Raw genomic sequence first — 20046 nt, forward strand, 5'->3', positions numbered from 1 at the left:
TATGCTTGTTTTTCGCCCATCGGGGCAGAAAGACTTAGCGGGTGCAAAACAAAACATCTGTCTACTTTGTCTGTCTGTCAGAACCTTGCGTAACAGTATTCGCTCACTACATGTGTGTTGGAATATGTCCCGCCATTTTTCACTTCAATCTCTCCTTAAAACTCTATTGTATACGCTGGAATACGTAATTTCCGTTCTGTAACCTCACTTTTTTCTCTGTGCAGTGCGCGTGGGATCGCTCGTTTAAGCTCGGTAATTTTTTACGTTTTGTACTTCAAGTAAGTTTTTACTATCGTTGCTATTTTTTCAGTATGCCTTCCATTTTTAAGCGTAATTGTTAAGTTCAGAGGTTTGTTATACGGTAAAGTTATTATATAATTATGTATTGTACAACAATTATGTGCATGTATTGTACAGCAAAAGATATATTGCGTATGATTTTCTGCCTAATCGTATTTGTTTCTTATTTGTATAACTTTAGGCAAATAGCCATCACGTACTTTGCCATAATCAAACAAACCAAACCTTATTTCTTAGACACCATTATTTATTTCATCCTACCTTAGGCCCACTAGCGGCCGAGTCGCTGGACACTCCGAGTTCGGTCCGATGCTCGAATCCCGCAAACAAGCTGGCTGCATGGGCGCCTACATGGTTTGCCCATGTGTAACGTGTATATGAGCCACTTTCCCTTAGAAAGTCCTCCAAAAAGGCACCCCTTCCCTTAGGCAGATAACCCGCGAGGGTTTGCCGCAATACCAAAAACCAAAACAAATCATCCTACCTTAAACTTTAATAATAATTTTCATTTTCTTATTTTTTGTTATTTCAGTTTTATTATACGTTCATTAACGCATATTCGTTTCTTCTTTATGATATCAACCATAGAGAGAGGGAGAGAAAAAGAAAAGCTGACGGTCGCTATTCCTATTACGATTCTTCTTACAAGAAAGTAAGGGATTTTATGCTGCTCATGTCATAGTAATTATTTAATTGTTTGCTACTGAAAGAATATTTTAAACAATTATATATATATTATTCTATCTATTTGAAAAAATGAATCTCTTTGTCCAAATGAAGATGGTGATTTTGATGAAATTACAGTAAAGGTTTTTCGTCAATTCCTTTAGCGAAAATTATTTAGATTCTTAATTTTCATGCATATAGAATGTATATATTATACTTGATTTTTTGAGGATAGCTGGGTTAGTTAAAGAGAATTTAATTTTCCTAAAGGGTGAAGGGGTTAAAGCTTGTTCCTAAGAAAACCATTTGGGATGGTTTTACAGGAAAGTTAAGAAGGGGAAGGTTTGAGGGTGTGAAAAGTCTTATAGGTAAAGGTCTTGGTTTTTGTGTAGTAAGCGTAAGCTGGAAGAGGTATTTTAATTAATGTTTGAAATAGGGACACGTGTAAGTGCGATATCGCTGACGATTTTAACTTTTCCTCACCTACTCTTGCTGACTGGCCTCAGTTCATTGATGAAATGATTCTTAATCACGTTGAGCTGATGCCTGAGAAAACAGGTGGTAAGATTGTCGAAATTGATGAATCCAAGTTTGATAAAAGAAAGTGTAATAGAGCAGTGCTCCGGAACCGATGTGCCATGAGTAGGATATAGGTGTGCCGCAATCAAATACATGTATTTGACATTTTGCAATTTTTTATAATGTATTTAATACACAATGACAATTTTTTTTCTTTAATAATGTCTATTTTAAATGTTTTTATATATTTCACTGTTGTGTTATTGTGTGTGTGATTGTAAGTGTGTCAGCATTTGAATTTTTTCGGCACTTCCTTGATAACTCGGAACTCTTTGGTGTGCCACGAAATTCCAGAAAGATTTTTTGTGTGCCGCAGGTGAGAAAAGGTTGCAGAGCACTGTAATAGAGGACATTGAGTGGAGGGTCAGTGGGATTTTGGCACGGCGGAGAGAGGACTCGAAAAACGTTTTCTGTTTGCAGTATTTAATAGCACTTAGAGAAACATTATTCAATGTCATTGAAGAATGGATAGAACCAGATAGTTTAATTTATAATGATTGCCGGAAGGTATATGATATAATTTCACTTGAAGAATTGGATCACATAAAAGTTAAGCATTCAATTCATTTTAAGAATTTTGAAGCAGAGTGTCACACAAGCATAATTGAAAGCACTTGGAGACATACTAAAAATAATTTTTCTTACACTTCGGAAAAACCATGCAGCCAGCCCATTCACAAAGTTTTAACCTGAGACCGATCAATATTTTACCGCTCGGCCGCTAGTAAGCCAAATAACTGAAAAAGACCAGATCTGTTGTGATTGTGAAGTTTTTTGACACCTTCCCTCGTCTTTTTGTTTGATTGTAAATTAAATTTGAAAGAATGTTTAAATTCAAGGTTTAAATGCTGTTTGATTTATTTCTCGTTCCTCTGCTTTAAGGAACATATTTATTACAAAACAATACCTAGTGAACATTTTTTAGCTATTTACTAATACTCTCACATTTTCAATTGGTAACACAGTTCATGATAGAACAGCAGTAGAACGTCATATTTTCATGTTTTCCCTTAGTTTTAAAATTTTTATTTTACTATGTGTTTTGCTTTTTTTTTTTTTTTTATTTCAAACAATGTTAAGTTATAAATCAGATTCAAACTATTACGAGCTATACTATTGCTTACGAGTGATATATCGAATGACCTTCTGCTTACTGATTTTCAATTTGCTGTGCTTTAAGAAATGTATTGTGTAATTGCCTGCTGATTACCATTTTATATATTAGTTTTTTTGTGATTTTTAACTGTTCCTAGTAAAAATTCACAAAATTGTATGAAATAAACTGAACATGAATTCACGGTCTCAAGATTTAAATTAGGTTGTTTATAATTAATTAATCGTGAATTAAATATGACTTTCTATTCATGTACTGATACATGAATTTCTTGATAACAATATCACAAAATACTTTTATAGGTAAAGAAGTCCGAGATTCAGTGTTTTTTTGAAAGCAAACCTGGTGGTTGCAAAAATCCTTATTGCGCTTACTTTCACCAAAAACTAGGCTGGGAACTAAAGGTAAGTTAATAATTTTACTTGTTCGTTTCTATATTTATCTTCAATATAGGTACCCTGTATATTAGTACTTATTAACAAAATATTTTCGTCTTATTTTTAATATTAAAAGGAAGATAAATCCTTTCTGTATATGATCTTTATTTGAAAAATGCCCATTATTTAAATTGAATTATTTAGGAGAGGAAAGTAGGAGTCTTTCATATCGTCTTGGGATTTAAGTGAATGTTGCATTTAAAAAGTACTGCAATTTTGAGCTTTCATCGCATTGATGTTTTGATTTCTGTCGATCCACTTTATGACCGCTTCAGACTGAAACAGATAACAGCTTAGACTTGTTGAGAGTGGTGCGAGTGTTTCTTAGTACAAGAGTATCTTTGCTGCTATGTGCACAAATTTAGGTTATGTACAAGTATCCAACTGAATGTATCAATCATTTTTAAATTTTGCTATGATCGGATATGAATAAAATTAGTAGACTTGTACCTTCATATAAAGACTGAATGCCTTATAAATTTGGACACATTTTAAAAAATCATATATAATCAGTAAATTTTTGCATTTCATTTCAATGTGATTTGCATCTTAAGAGTTTATATGAAGGCATGTGTTTTTTAAAGCATAACTTGTAATTTCTTTAAAAGTTTTTTGCTAATATATGAGAGTTTATTATTAAAAATTATGTAAATATTGGTACTTTTCTGTTATCAAGACCGGATTCAGAAGTGTGTATATATATGTACTTCAATATAGACATGTGTATGTATTTGCATAGATGTATATGTGCACACACAGATAGAAAGCCTAAAGTAATATAGGGTGGTACATGCACATATACACGCATACAGTGAACACATCTATTCATACATAAATTTCTGGACCCGGTCCTGATAACAGAACAGCATATGAATATCTTACCTTATTTTTCTTCAAATACCTATCTAAATCTCAAATTCAAATATAAAAGCCGAAAACAGATGTGTTTAATTAAAAAAGAAATGTAGCTGAACTTGACATCTGTAGAATATCCGAGTGGGTTAAGACAGCTGAATAGTGGGAATTCAATCCGGGATCAATCCCAGGCAGGCAGACTTACAGCTATCCGGGCCCAGAACAGGAAATCCTCTTTATTGAAATGATCACCATACAAAATGTCAACAGAAATATACAATTAGTATGTACTTAATTGAAATTAAATAATTAAAATGATCTGGAAAACAAAAAATCGTAAGACTAGAGAAAACGAGAACTTACATCTAGTAAACAAACATATATTTAAAAAATAGTATTATTCTGCCATTTTTGATTAAAGATTATTTTTAATTGTTCTTTCCATAAAAAGCTAAAACTACTTTTTGCGAGCTTTGAATTCTTAAAATATTTTTATAGCTTCATCAAAATCAATGTTTTTAGTGCAAAGAGGAAAAATTAAGTCTTGCATTTGCATGGCAAATCATTAAATCTTACATCGAACATAGGCTTTAATCAACTTAAAGCTTCTCTTGAAAGAAGCAGCTGAAACATACAATGTCAAAAATGTCTTTAATGCCCAATATGATCCTTGAAAATTTACCTCCACAGTAAATTTTAATGTTTTCAGTACAGACCACCTTTTTAGTTTTGTCCTTTTTACATATTCCTGTGTATAGGTACATGTTCTTAAAAATGTAACTGTTCTTCAGTCCCCCTCCCTGTTCAGAGATGTGGACATTCCGCTCCCTTTCTCTGTATGCTTCTGCACAAAGGCATCTCTTCCCCTAGATAACTCTTGTGAGATTTGTACAGAGTCGTAGCTAGGGTTTTCAGCATCCAGGGACAACTGAAGATTTCGTGCCCCCTACTGCTTGCTAAGGATGGGAAACATTTAATTCTAAAATGCCGTAACATCAGTTTGGCGCCCCTTGGATTCTGCGGCCGGGGACAGATGCCCCTTTTTGCTCCCCTCTAGCTACGCCCCTGGATTTGTAGTATTCAGATAACTAATCTAAACTCTCCTTTGCCGAGAACTAAAAAAATTAGTGCAAAGTTTGAATTTCCTTACAGATACAAATTTTCAGTTTAGTAATTTTGCATAAAAGTTTTAATTATTATTAAGTATGTTAAGTATTATAATAAAAAGGATTATGCTAATAAACAGTAAAGTCTATAAAGAATATATAGTAAATTAGTACACAGTAATAAACTTTTGTAGACCACTTCTAAAGACAGCAAATATTTCTTGAAGGATAAACTAATACTGGTATTGAATGTTGGTTTCCTAATTTTAGCACACTTTTATATAAGTGCTAACTACACCTCTTGTAGTTGATTTTAGTGAGTTAAAATTAAAACATAAAATTTAATAGAAAAATAGTTACAGCTAAAATTAAAACATGTAATGCAACACAATAATACATTTAAAACTCTTATTACAGAGTTTTCACTGTATTATTGTGTTGCATTATACTTTTGATATAATTGCTATCATGAATGTATACAAATTCATCTGAAAATGGTTTAAGCCCTATTAGATTTAAAATGGTTTAAAATCAGTGAAATGCTTCATTATAATTAGTTGAGATTTCTTCATCCTAAGATGGAAATTTAAAAACTGTTTTCATCAATGATTGATTGAACCATCTCCTTTCCATTAAATCATCCCGCAGTATTTTAGGAATAATTCCGTGTATTCCAAGTTTTAATTATAAGTTTATTTACAAATAAAAGTTACCTTTGAGACAAATACCTGTGAATTTGAGATTGTATTTAACATCTGAGTACCTTAAAAATCAATTCTTTGAAATCTTGTCCCTTAAAAATAAAAAATAAAACAAAATTGTGGTAAGGGGTTCAAAAAAAAAAAAAAAAAAAAAAAACTTCAAATATTTTATCAGCCACCATTATCTTAGAATAGAAAATAATAAAAAAATAGAAAAAAAAATAAACATTATTGTGTCAAAGCACCCTTTAAAGCCATTACAGTTTATGAAGGCGCAAGCATCTACTCATGACAGTACAAGGCTTTTCATAAAAGTTTGAACACTTTTATGCAAATTCATTGGTTTTCATAAAAGTGCTATGAATTTGTTTCTTCCTTGCTGAATTAGAAAATCAAAATAGAGAAGTAAGTCTTGCATAATTCTGGTTCAGTAAAAGGTTAGTTTTCTCAAATCATAAATTTATCTTCATAAAGGTGTGTGCAAATTTTCTGACAGAGATTTCTGTCTTTGTGAACAGTGCAACAAGGTTTAAGTACTTTTATGATGAAGTATCATTAAGTAGAGCTGTTCTGTTTATTGTGCAATCTTAGGTATTATTCATACTGGATATTTTGTAAAATTGTGCTTCAAAGCCTTTTCTCAGTACTGTCAAAAGTCGTTAATCCAGACTCGTCGGGACTTTGGCGATTCCAGATTATCGATTTTTCCGGATTATAGATCATCAGTTTATAGAGGATAGTTTATAAGGATAGTGGTAAGATGGCATGCAGAAATTATAAAATTAAAAATATGAAACCATAATTTATGAAATAAAGAACAATTATGATATAAAGGGTATCAAAATTTACAAAAAAGCTTAATATTTATTTGTTTACTTTATTAAACATTTCTTTCAACGTAAGTTGTTTAAGTTGCTTCGTTTTTTATGTGATGATATATTCTCTTTAATTCTATAATCAGACATAATTTCTTGTTCAGTTACAAAGTTCCACTGTTCAAGTCCTATAATTGCTGTGTCGAGAATACCAACTAATTTGTCAATCGAAATTTTTTCATTTTCGATAGCCTCTGTCACTTTCTTCGCTATCGGAAGCGAATTATAATGACGAGGAATTCGATTTAAATCATATCAAAGATGCAATACATCGAGATGAAATACTACATTTAGTAAGGAATTATAAGCCAAATAAAATAAAAACATCTGCCCTGAAGATAAGGATAGTGCTGACAGATCATTCATTGCGCGCAGCGGCGTTAAAGATAAACAAAGTTTAAAGTTTAGATAAACAAAGGATTTGCCTTTATCCATTTTTTGCAGCAATTCCACTTTTTGCTTAATGGACTTCGAAACATACTTTCGCTTTTTAGATCCTTTACATATCAGTAAATATATATCAGAAATTCTTTTTGACATAATCGAAAGTTCAAGCTTACTATTATAAAATTGCTCTAACAATCTGCAAAAAATAATAAGCCGAATCCAATTCAAAGATAAGGAACAACGCAATCTGCAACATTAACTGAATTAGATAATTTTAGCTTAGCTTATACCGTCCGTTATACATTAAACGCGCATTCCTAAACGTATTTTGCGCATGCGCACACGCATATTCGCAGCCGTAAAGGTCTTACACGCATGCGTCAAACCGACGCATGCACAGAAAGTTTGTAGCTTTGAGGTCCGGATTATGGGTGTCCGAATTAACGACTTTTGACTGTATATGCTAATGGTCTATATATTTATGAGCTGTGCAATAGCAAAAATAATTAAATGTTGATCATGAATGAGATTTGCAAGAGAAAAATTCAAAATGTTTTGAATTCTTGATTTTCGTTTGCCGAGTTAGGTTTCAAGATAAACACATCTGTTACATTTGATAAATTTAAAACAAATAAAATTATTATAATACAGTTCTGATAATCCATGATTGTTTAAGCTCTGATTGCTCTATCTGCTTTCAGTCTTGAATTTTACCAAACAAAATTCTTATATTCGGATCTAAAGAAAGTTTAATGCTGCATATACTGTAGAAGTATTAGGTTATTGTGAAGCAAGAGGCGTGAAAAATATGCTATGCCTTCAGTGGGACTCAAACTTGGACTTCTCGAATATGCACCAAATGTGCTACCATTACACTACAAAACCATACTAGAAGGAGGGAGACAGTACCGTATAATACTACATTACATCTTGGTTATGCTACAGCATTAAACACATTATTGTTACTTCATAGAAATAAAATTTTAATTGTGATACTGCATTCTATTGTAAACTCTGTACATTATTGCTAAATTCAGTCAGAGGCCGCATAACTCCTTGATTTCTCAGTTTTCATAACTCAAAGGCCCAGATGTAACTCAGTCATAACTCAAAAAAGTTAAAAACCCAATCATAACTCAGTCCCAGATATGGTGAGATCTGGTATTTTTTGTTTATTATTGCGTTATTTGTCATTAGTTTCACTTGAACTAAAAAAATATATTTTCGTAACACCATAGAAACAAGTTTGTTTCATCTTCTTGTAGGATTGTTTAACCCCCCCCCCCTCCAAAACCTGATTGTGAATTTCACTTCCTGTTGGTGGTAAAAGCTGGAAATAATCTTGTCTTTTCATTAAAATTGTTTTGTTATAAAACATGAAATATGACATTTAAACTATCTTTTGAGTATTATTTTAGTTATATGTATATCTACATTTTTCCTTGATCATTTTTAGTTCTTTGAGGGTTATTATATAAAGATTCAGCAGTCTATGTATGATATACTTAATCTATTTTTCAGTAAAGTCACCTGAGGAAAAGTTGTCAGATCCTAAAGAAGAAACTAAGGCTACAACTCTTAATGGGATGAATTATTCCCTTCACATGAAGACTGATTTACCTGATAGCTGTAGCAAAACAGATCTTGGTGAAAGTGAGCTTTCTTCGTATTTTTAATGGGCATGCATAAAACTGCAATATTTTTCTTTAAAAGTACAGGTTTTTATACAGTATGCACAGTAACACTGGAAAACTAAAATTTAGAGTAGATGACCTGTTTAATAGAATTTTTGCATTATGTTTATTCACTTTTAATATGCATGTGCTGAAGTATAATAACCATGTTGCATGAGACCTTGTCATTATTTTAAGATGGCAAATTATTGTCATGAGTTAAATGTGTATGTATTGAATGTATCAATCTAATTTTAAAATCCTGAATATTGGAATAAAAGTTTGTAAGGCAATAGAAAGCATTTTAATTTTAGAAAAATTATAAATAAAATTTCAAACAATCAATTACAACAATCAAGACAATGTAGCCTGTTTTATGCAGTTGTATAATAATTGCATTCAAATTAATTATTCTAAATTAAACAAAGTTATTGCTATAAAATACTGTAAAAGGATTAAAAGCAGGATCTTATTGAAACCATGTTGCTTAGTTTCTGATGTCATTAACAGTTAGGATATTAAGTAATAAGTTTGTACTTCAAATCTGATGTTAAATTACTATATGTCTTGTACCTAAGATACTTAAATCAACTTGTTCTATTAAACATTTTATCATGAATTATGCCATTTCATATACTATGTAATTTTTATTTAATGAACATACAGTTTAAATATTAAGTACTTTTAATTTTTACCTAAAATGTTAAAATATACAGAAATAAAATCACACACTTTAAATTAAAAACAAGTTCCAAAGTTGAAATGAATCATACTAGAATACAAAACAACACATTTTCACCGGTAATTTTTAAACTAAAAGTGCAGTAATATTTGCATTACTGCGGAATTCCAAAATGTAGTTTCGATAGCATGATAAAAGTAAAACAAACAAAGAAAATATGTAAACAAATGCACATGTAGTTTCTTTCATGTTAATGCTTATTGCATATTGCAAGTAGCCACAAACTCAATATTAAAATGCAACCTGACTGTTTACTGAAAGCATGTAATATTATGAATAAATATAAGAGACAACAATCAAGAGCATACATTAATCACTGTAATCTCCCCCAACTTGCACAACATTCAACTTACATAAATTAGCAGTTTTGTGAAAACACAAAAGCCATATATTCAAACTGAGACCAGTTGTTGAGAAATAAGGATCCCCGAAATTAAACAATTTTTCTTTCTTCTTGCATTCAAAGAATATCTGAGAGCTTACTTTAATTACTTGCTTTTTAGCATTTGTATTTGTTGTTAATTTACTCTTGAAATGGATTTGAAATGAAATACAAAATACTTCTAAAAAACTGCAATTGACTTAGATGAAAAGTTGAAAATTATTTGCCTATATGAAAGTGATCTGTTCCAATACTGAATATGACAGTGAAACATAAGATATTAAAAGTGTGAAAGGTGCATTAATGATGAAGAGCACAATCATACCAAGAAAGAATTGGGCCAAATTTCAGTGGTTGAGTAATTGCTATGTATCTGGATTGAGGTTATAATAGAGAAGCAGGTGTCATTTTATTTTATTATTATTTTTTTATTATTATCCAAGAGAATGGTATGTATAATCCATGTAGAAAGATTTACATGAGGTGGCTGGCTAGTGGTTCCAGAATATTAGCTACTGTATCCATTCTGAAATATCATAACTACAAGGCCATCCCGAAGAAAAATGTGTATGATCCCACTGTCTATTACATACATATTTGTGACATGCCAGATGACAGCATTATAATACTCAAATGATTCTGACTAGACTTAAATATGGAGATGGGTAAAACTTGCCGAAGAATGGCATTTTTTCTCACCAACGCCCACTTCCACTGCTGACTATCTCACTGCAGAGCTAAATTTGCTAGCATTAGAAGCCAGTGCAACCTTTGTTTTCTAAAACATGAATTCTGTAAGAAACTAAATAAAGTCTTCATTTTAAAGAGTTTAAATCGATCGAAGCATTTCCCAATAGTCAGCATAATAATATTCGTGATTTAATCTATCAATCTCGAGAAACATATGGAGTCTAACTTTTTTTGTATTTTATTTTTATAAGTTTGAGATCATAAATAATGAGTAATTTCAAAAATAATTTTAATACTACTTAATCTAGCAGAGAAATTTTATTGCCATTACTCAATTTGAAAATAACATCTCAAGATTTCTGAAAAGTTCATAAAATTAACGGAAGTGCTACATTCATTATGAATTCTTTAATGTCACTTCTCTGAATTAGAATGCAAATCACAAGATTGACTTAAACTCGTATTGACAGTTTGGCATCATTCTTCTTACTTGAGTGAATGACAAAACACCTTTGCATTTATTAATTGTTAATTGAACGTGAGTTGGTTTGTTCCTCTTCAGAAGTCGACCAATGACGATAATTACTTAGTTTATTTAATTTTCATTAAGAAAACTACGTTTCTATATTTCATGATTAAAATTCAATTTACTTTAAAAATGCTATTGGGAGATAATATTATATATAAATATTTTTTAAATTTAAATAGCTTTGCTTGAAGCTTTCTGCTCAATATTTGCTTGTGATAAATATCTGCTTTCTGCACCCCCTGTGAAAGCTTAGCAGATCAGCTGTGTTGCTTATTAATAATTTTGGAGGCTTATAAAGAATTTTGCATTATTGTACAATTCTTATTTCAATTATTATAATATATTGTTCTAGCTAATTTTCAAAGGAATATTTGAGACAATTGTGTTTGTTTAAAAAAAGTGGTATTTTGTTTGAGTTTGCTAATTAAGTTGATTTGAATTTGCATCTTAACTATATCCTCATTTTGTCACGATGCTCACTCATTCTAAAAATTAGCAGACTTGAATGGGGCAAGCTGTTTGGTGTAAGGTTAGAGAAACATTTTGTAACTGTATGAGTGTTTGAATTAACATGGACTGCCTGCCATCTGGTTTATCACTTGCTTCTACCTTGCATACGACTAAAGCCTAAAGGTAAACTTGATTGGTGGTAGGTTCAGATTCTGAATTGTTATTATTAGATACCTGCGAATTGCCTATATTAAAACTTGGTTAGGTAGTGTACTTACAAAAAGTTTTAAAGCTAAGTTTGTGTTCACAGCCATATTCGGGCAACTGGTAACCTTGCGTTTTATATTTTTAAAATTAAGCCTCACAGGTAGTAAGGTAGAATAAATTTAGAGTAATATCTGTGTCTATGTGTACTTGCTTATGTAGCAAGTTTCATAGTGAAAACTTCCCTCATTGGTAAACTGTATGCAGATGGTTAAGATTAGATCAAATCCAAGATATATGTTGACTGTTTAAATCTTGATTGAAATTGACTGTTTAAATCTGAATTTTAATTTGCATATTTAGAAATATTTTGTAAGTGTTTACCTGAAATTTATTATAAATTTGCAAGTGAAATAAATGTATATTTTCAAATTTAATACTTTTCCTGTAATTGTAATTTATGGTTACGGTAAATAATTACACCGGTACTTTTCCGTTTTGCCGGCGCAAACGATAAAGTCGCCACTAATGGTAGAACTGATGCCAAACGGAATATCTTCGCTGGTAACCTTTAACGCCTCATTTTCAAAACAAGTCGCAGCCATTTCTTACCAGATTGATTGTTTCTTTCAATACTGGCAAACAATTACATAAAATAGTTACAAAGAAAATTAAACTTTATGCCCTAAGACCATTAGCGGTAATTAAGTCAATTAGGATGTAATCACACCGCTCGCCCGAAGGCGAAAATATAGAAAAGGCAAAATTAAGGGTTAAATTCATCAATTCTAATGAGAATGCACTAGGGAAGTAGAGCACCGAGTAAGCTATTCGTACGAATTGAAATAATTCTTGCATTTAAACTTGTATTCCAAATTAAGATTTAACTTGAAATTAATGTAGATAATTACTGAGAGAATTATATATTTGTAAAGTAGCTTACATGAGATGAGATCACTTGTGGTCACGTGATACGAACCGGTGAATCAGGATGTAGAACCATGATAGCATAGTAAATTCTTAAATTAATGTTTTTTACGAATTTATTGCCTTTATTTATTGGCTTTTTACAAAATTTTAAACCATATTAAAATGTTTATACCTTTAAAATAATAAATTCTTAGAAGTAACATTTGTTAAAATTTTTTATGTGCATACTGTATGTTGTCGCCAACAAAGTCTGCTTGGCGAGTTTTGCGCCGGCGAAACGGGAAAGTACCGTAACACCTCAATTTAAAGATGTAATAACTGAATGATATCAAATGATTAACTGATAATCGAAACATTTTTAATAAGTTTGTGAAATGTAATAAAAATGAAACATTTTTATTAATTTATCAAACAATTTAATATACATATTGTAATTTTAAGGAAATAGATATTCAGAGTTCGTACGGTCCTTAAATTTTTCAAAAATGATTTTTGGTCCTTAAAAGTCCTTATTTTTGGTCAAAATGAATAAACGGTCCTTAATTTTGCTCATTTGACATTTCTTATCATTTTTAATGATTGCCATTATAAGTGTGAAATGCGATTTCTCATGAATATGGAATTAAAATTACACGGCTCTTAAGCAATCTGTTGGCGGATTTGCATTGCAAATGATAAAAAAACAATTAGCTACCCTAGGATGAAAGTATCGGGTGTCTGATTGGCTATTCACCCAATCTTTCGAAACAGGTGTTATCCATAAATTTATGCAGATTGTGATGAAAGCGTGAAGCCGGAAGTTCTTTAAGAGGCGAAAGTAATGATGAACGTGCTCGAGGAAAAAAAAGGGGGGGAATTCTGAAAATCTTTGCCGAAATTAGAACAATTCCAACCTGGAAGGCCACAACCCCTTCGACGCCAATAGGAATGAGATGCCTGGAAAGTGCATTTTCAATAAACTGTGACTTCATCAACCTTACTACAAAGACTGGATATTGATGGATGACAATCCTTATAAAGCTAAATGTGGTCTTTGTCTGAAAAAAATTGAAATTTCTAGAATGGGAGAGTCAGCTCTGAAAATTCACATGAAAATTAAGTTTTGTTTTATCATTTCAATTTGTTTTTACACAGTTATGCTTACCTTAATTTCTGTGTTTGTTTGAATTAAGCCATAAATTAACTTTTGATCACCTTCTATGGAGTTTATTCTCTTTTGCACATATATATATGGGATATCGGAATTATGAGTTTATTTCTGCAGAGGGTCTGTTATCGATTTCGCGGGAAATCTATTGGCTTCATTTCAATTTTAGGTCACCAAGTGCAAATTCGGTAACGCTAGCCGAAAAAATGTGAAGTTCGGAAATATGTTTTGAAGCTTCAATAGACAATTAAGTACTCTTAAAGAAAGTTTAATCCTATGCACAAGGTATCCGTTGCATAAGGGATTTGGCTACTTTTGGCAACTTTATGATGAGCAGTAAACGAGACATATACGATGAGTAGTTAAACGAGTCATTTTGGTGTTGGTGATAATTTTCAAAATTGCACCAAGGCTGCACCGTATACTAGAATTTTTATTAAGTATTTTTATAAAAGGAATACTGCTTTCAGAAGAATGTTATTGAATTTTAATATCGCATCAGTTATCCAAATAGTTGGTCGATATAAAATTTCATTGTGATAATGATTGAAATTATCTTTTGTTATTAAGCTAATTTCACCTATTTATAACTAGAAATTAAAATGAAAGCTAAATCCTGAATAAAAAGTCAGTGTTGAAATAAGGGAAAAATAAAAGAAACGGAAGATTAATAAATTAAAAGAAAATGACCGATAAGCGGAATGGTTGCTACACGGAGAAAATGTGTTCATGGTATTGCCAATATAGCATTCTTATGGCAATTTTAGCGATGTAATGGAATCTGTGCAGGAATGCTTGCCTAGAATATTTCACGATGTCTCAATTTTTTATCGATATAGTACATTTTTTAAGTGTTAAAATATAATGAGTAAGAAAAATTCATGCATTTTTGTTTAACAATAAAACCATAATAAAAATAAAACAATAAAGCCAATAATAAAAATTATTGCAGAATTTTTATCTTTGCTCCATCATCTGATAGATAAAGAAATGATGTTTTAATTAAAATTTTCTGCTGTGAAATTCTGCTTTTACCGATGGTTTCAAAATGTCCCAGCAGTAGAAAGAGCCATTGAAATATGAGATGACTTGCTACTATACGTTAAAAACGTTGAAATGGGGCAGTTTAAAAAAATTCATTGAAATCCTTCTCAAATATTTTGGAGGCAACTAAGGATAAAACATTTCTTATAAAATTAAATTTTTTTCTCTCTCTGTCGAAAATATTATTGCCTTTCCTTGAATATTATCAAAGCGATAAACCACTTATTCCGTTTTTTGCTGAAGATATTAAAACTTGTAAATGATTGCTTTTAGCACTTTAAAATTTTGAAACTAGAATATTCAAAAATAATTAAAGCAGAAAATCTTTATAAATTTAATTTTAATGATCCAAATTGTTATAATGATAAAAGTAAAGTTTATTTGGGATTCATTGGTGAGTAGTTAATGAATGATAAATGCCGCAAGAAGGACATTTCACAAGCTGCAAGTTTTGCATTGAAACAAGGTCAACAATGTGTCTTAACAATGGTACAACACTTAATGGCTAAATGTCCAATAAATTATTCTCTTATTCGAAATGCATCTTGTGTATACCCACAGTTGATGGCTAAAAGTCCAGAAAAAGCCCAGAACAAAATGAAAATAGTCCTAACCGTATTAACGCGGAATAAACATGTTTTACAAGATAATTGTGGTGAAATTCTGCTGCAGTTTGGAGAGATTCTAGACAAAGTAGTTAAGAGAAATTTACATAAATTTTCTACTTTTGATTTCCAAAATCTTTCTCTTGACACATTTCTCACTTCTTATTTTCATGATTTCCACTATTCTAAAGTATGAAAAATAGTGGAAATGATTCTTATCTTGTCACATGGACAGGCCTTTGTGGAAAGGGACTTCTCTGTAAATAAAGCAGTTGAAATTGAAAATTTAAGTGACTCATCATACATTTCTCAACGCACAGTATTTGATTACATAAAATTTTCTGGAGGTATTCTTAATATCGAAATTAATAAAGAAATGAGATCAGCAGCAGCTTCGATAGATGCTTTTTGCAGATGAAGCCGAGACGAGCAGGAACATTGATTTGTTTATGAAAACATATGAACTTAGAAGAATAGTTAAAGAAAAGGAAATAGACATAAATAAATTAGATGTTAAAATATCTGAAAAATTTTCAGATTTTAAAAAAGCATAAATGTTTTGTATTTTTTATTGCATAGTTTATTATTCTAGTATCTTTCAAAAAACCAAAGAAATGTATGTTTACATATCTGTTATTTTAATCTGCAAAATATTCTTACATTGCAATTATAATAGTAGTTGACTGTGTTTAAATAAATATCAAATAAGTTAAATAATAATCATGTAAATCTCTAAAATATCGGTGGCTGTTATTACTGTGAAATACACTTATGCAAATTTTTCAAGAAATTATGTTCTTAATTTAATGTTATCTTCATAACTTGTAGGGAGTTAGTTTAATTTTCAAAATTGTTTTATGTTAAGTATTAAGTTTAATTTTGAAAATTGTTTTATGTTAAGTATTAAATTGAATTTACTAATAGTGCATAATACACACTTCTGTTACTTTCTTAAATGGATAATTGCTTTATTCTATTCGTTTTTTTTTTTTTTTTTTCCCTGACAGGTCCTTAATTTTTTTCTTTGATGGTCCTTAAAAGTCCTTAATTTTCATGTAAGGAAATGTGTACGAACCCTGATATTGTAATTTTAAAGAAAATAAATTGTTATTTCGCAGAAATATTTATACATTAAATTTTTAGAAGTTGAGAACATAAATCCTGAAGCAGAGAAGCTCCCTCGTTTACAGGAGATTTTAAAAAGGGATGATATATTTCCCACACCTGGTAAAGAATTTATGATTATTTTAATTTCCTTTTAGCTTTAATTTTTATTGGAAATATTCTTACACAAAATTTGAACACTTTTTCCTAGTAGCATTCCTTTCCTTATTTTTTCATATTTCTTAATTTACAGATCCAGTTAAATTTAACTTTAGCATACATGCTGTATATTTATTCTTTTGTTTATTGAATATCGATTGTGATTTATGTGGCAGATCTGTATTTTATTGGTAATATGCAGTTTTTTAAACCAATATTCCTGTAATTTATCAGAAAGTTTATTTATGTTCTTATTTTTTAAAATGGAAATCGTTAAAAAGTGGATACTTAAAGTTCTTGTCCCTAGGAAATTAAGTTCTTGATTTTTTATTTTGTTGATTTATATGCAATTTCTGATTACCCACCTATTAATAAAATACAGTGTCATATGCTTTCACAATAAATTTTTCGCGATAAAGTCCTTTTCCAGTCATGTTTGCAATACTAAACAAGTAAATTAATTTTCATTAGAGAAATCATTTATGTTCTTTTTGATTGCTTAGTGAATGAGCCCATGTGTTAGTTTGTTCCGAAAATGTTAAAATTTTAGTACACTTCAATTAAAATTTTAACTTTTAGAGTCTTTATTCTAAAGAAAAGATTTGAAATATTGAGTGACAAGAAATTAAAAATTAAGGAGATAGAAGCAAGATTGGATCTACATAAAATAATTGTTTTTGCGCATTCTTCAGGAACATTTTCAGATGAAAAAGTCGTGGATACCTTTATTCAGCAGCTCAAAAACAGAATTGTAAGTTTAAGGATTTTAATCAGCTCTTGTGATGTTCAGAATTAGCTCCAGTTATCTTTTTTTAAACTGAAATCTTAATTTCATAGGAAGAGATCATGCTGATGATGACATCAAACATATAACTATGGAATATTTTGAAAATAACTTTCAGACTGAATTCCAGACGCAGAGTTGCTCATTTAAGGACATGAACAGTGTTTCAGTGAACAAGAAAATAATAATTTTTATAGAAGTATTTTAGGCAGGAAATGTTTAGATTTAGCTATGTATGTGAAAAAGTGGTGTATGTTAGAATCATGTAGTGAATAAATGTTGCGAATGAATACAAGAAATAATTCTTGTTAATTTTAAGATTAAGCAGAAATATACAATTACTATTTATAGTATTATGGCAGTACAGTTCATATTATGAATTATATATACTAGTTCTCATTCTATGATTCATATTGAAATCATCATTCTACTAGAGATAAAAAAAAAAAAAAAAAAAAAACTAGAAATTAATTTTGAAATAAGAAATAAAATATCATTTTAGGATGTTTTTACATCACTGCAGATTTTGCATTCTTTGAACGTGTACCAAGTGTTAATGAAATACAAACACTTTAGATCAATTAATAATGATTGATTTCATTTTGAGAAATAATTTTTTTTTTCTCATCAACAATGAAAAGTGATAATTCAATGTATAGATATTAAAATTTTTTCTCTGATGCACTTACTTTCTATTACTTCTTGGCTTATCAACTTTGTTATTTTAGAAAATTTGCTGTGGTATCAAAATTGTTTTCTTTGCACACAGTTGCATTGTAAAACTTTGCTACATTTATTCAGTAATAAAGTGGCTTTTAAGAAAATGTGATGTCATTATAAATCTACCTCATTCCTGTAAACTTTTATGCATGTCTATTATTTACATATACCTGTGTATTCACCTCATTATTTTCTGTTATGCATGAATGAGATTTTTAATGCTAATATTGCTATTTATAAAAGTGTTATGAATTTAAATTTATGAAAATTGTCATAAAGAAAACATTATCCATAACATTTTTCAAAATAATTAGCATGCATTTTTTATTTATGTGTTATATCACCATTTTAATTAAAGTGATTTTAGATAATATATCATGGAACACTTGCACATTTAAGAAAATAATAACATTTGTATTAACTCCTGTCACAGTTTTGAAGTTTTTACTTTCCTTTCTTGCAGAATTTCCATGGAAGTCTAAAGCTGAAAACTTCTTTCAGTCTATTTATAATAAACTTCTTTCAGTCTATTTATAATAAAATATATATTAAATAAACTGAAATATATAAATATTTCAGTTTATTTATAATAAAATAGAACTTAATATTCTACTAGAAATCGTGTCTCTTTCAACATTATTAATAAATATATTTTCTTTGTAAAGGCATGCATGACTAAAACTGAAATTATGAAAAATATTTTATTGCATTTAAATATGTTATTAAAGACTTGTATATTATGTATTCACATCCTTATAATCTTTCATTTCTATTTTCAGGGCGACAAACTCCGTATAAATACATACGTCTTTCGTAGCTGCTTGAGAGTGTTCTCATCTTTTCTGATAAGATTTTTTATGTTCAAGATGATTCTGTTATGAAATATAAGGGAAATAGGTCAACTGGAGAACCCGCCCAAAAAGGGATAATGTGCCTAGCATCATACCTCAAAGGTGGTGTGGAAAATGATGCATTTTTTAGATAAATTTTTCATTTGTATAGTTCATATAAGAAAGCAGATTTTTCCCCTTTTATTTATATTGGAGGAGATTAAAATGAAGATTGTGATGCACCAAATCAAGTGTGCTACAAATAATAGTTAAACTTTTAGCTCTGTGCTTTATATTTGTTGTACTGTGTTGGTATACCTTTTGCTAAATAAAAATTTTGTACTTGCATTCTTACATTTTTCTTAATTAACTCATGTTTGTTGATTATTGTAAAGCATGCAAAAGCTGCTGATCTTAAAAGAGGCACTTGTTGGAAAATTCTCTCATCCAAGCAAGCTTACATTTGTATTACATTAAGGAAAACCACAAAATTCTTTTGCATTAGGAACTAAATCAGAGGCAAATTACGTACTTTCAGCAGTTTCATTCTTTGCTAATTTCTTTAACCCTTTGTTGCTCAGTATTCCACTAAATGGAACGCCCAAATTGAAATGCTTCTGAAACCGTTAAATTCAACCGTAAATGGATAAAAATGCCTTTATAATATACTTTGAACTTTTATTTTTAAATAGTAGATGGCAGCATATCACAAGGAGACCTAGAATTTTCACCTATGATGTGTTATTAAAATCCACTTATTTTCAAGTAATTTTCTCTATTTTTTGTGATACAAAAAGAAAAAACTGTTTGAAAAAAATTTCTGTATAATTTTAATAGCTGTATATTATTTGTTCTATATATTTTTTAAAATTTTTCATACAAAAAGCATGCACAGAATCATCGAATAAAACAGGGTGTTCCATCAGCGGGACACTGCACCTTTAGCGATCTCATGCTATTGCGCATCAGAACATCCGTTCTGAGGAGAAAACATCTGTTGTATATGTTTTCTGTTTCTGTTATTTTGGGGGAA

The 20046-nt window shown here is 30.1% G+C and overlaps 1 long non-coding RNA gene across 3 annotated transcripts; it reads left to right on the top strand.

Annotated features, from left to right (window-relative positions):
* The first annotated feature begins 58 nt into the window (after window positions 1-58).
* Window positions 59-19361, top strand: LOC146994265 (uncharacterized). 3 transcript variants are annotated; one of them, XR_015044114.1, is made up of 5 exons: window positions 59-278; window positions 2962-3063; window positions 8542-8673; window positions 16560-16643; window positions 18963-19361. It is a non-coding gene; the product is annotated as an uncharacterized LOC146994265 (long non-coding RNA). The 3 variants fall into 3 exon arrangements; XR_015044116.1 differs by lacking the exon at window positions 16560-16643 and adding an exon at window positions 889-952 and having other exon boundaries at window positions 65-278; XR_015044115.1 differs by lacking the exon at window positions 16560-16643 and having other exon boundaries at window positions 71-278.
* Window positions 19362-20046: the final 685 nt, after the last annotated feature.

Source organism: Stegodyphus dumicola, chromosome 11, assembly GCF_044657685.1.
Source record: "Stegodyphus dumicola isolate Sdum_Otavi_A_Nest chromosome 11, ASM4465768v1".
NCBI lineage: Eukaryota > Metazoa > Arthropoda > Arachnida > Araneae > Eresidae > Stegodyphus > Stegodyphus dumicola.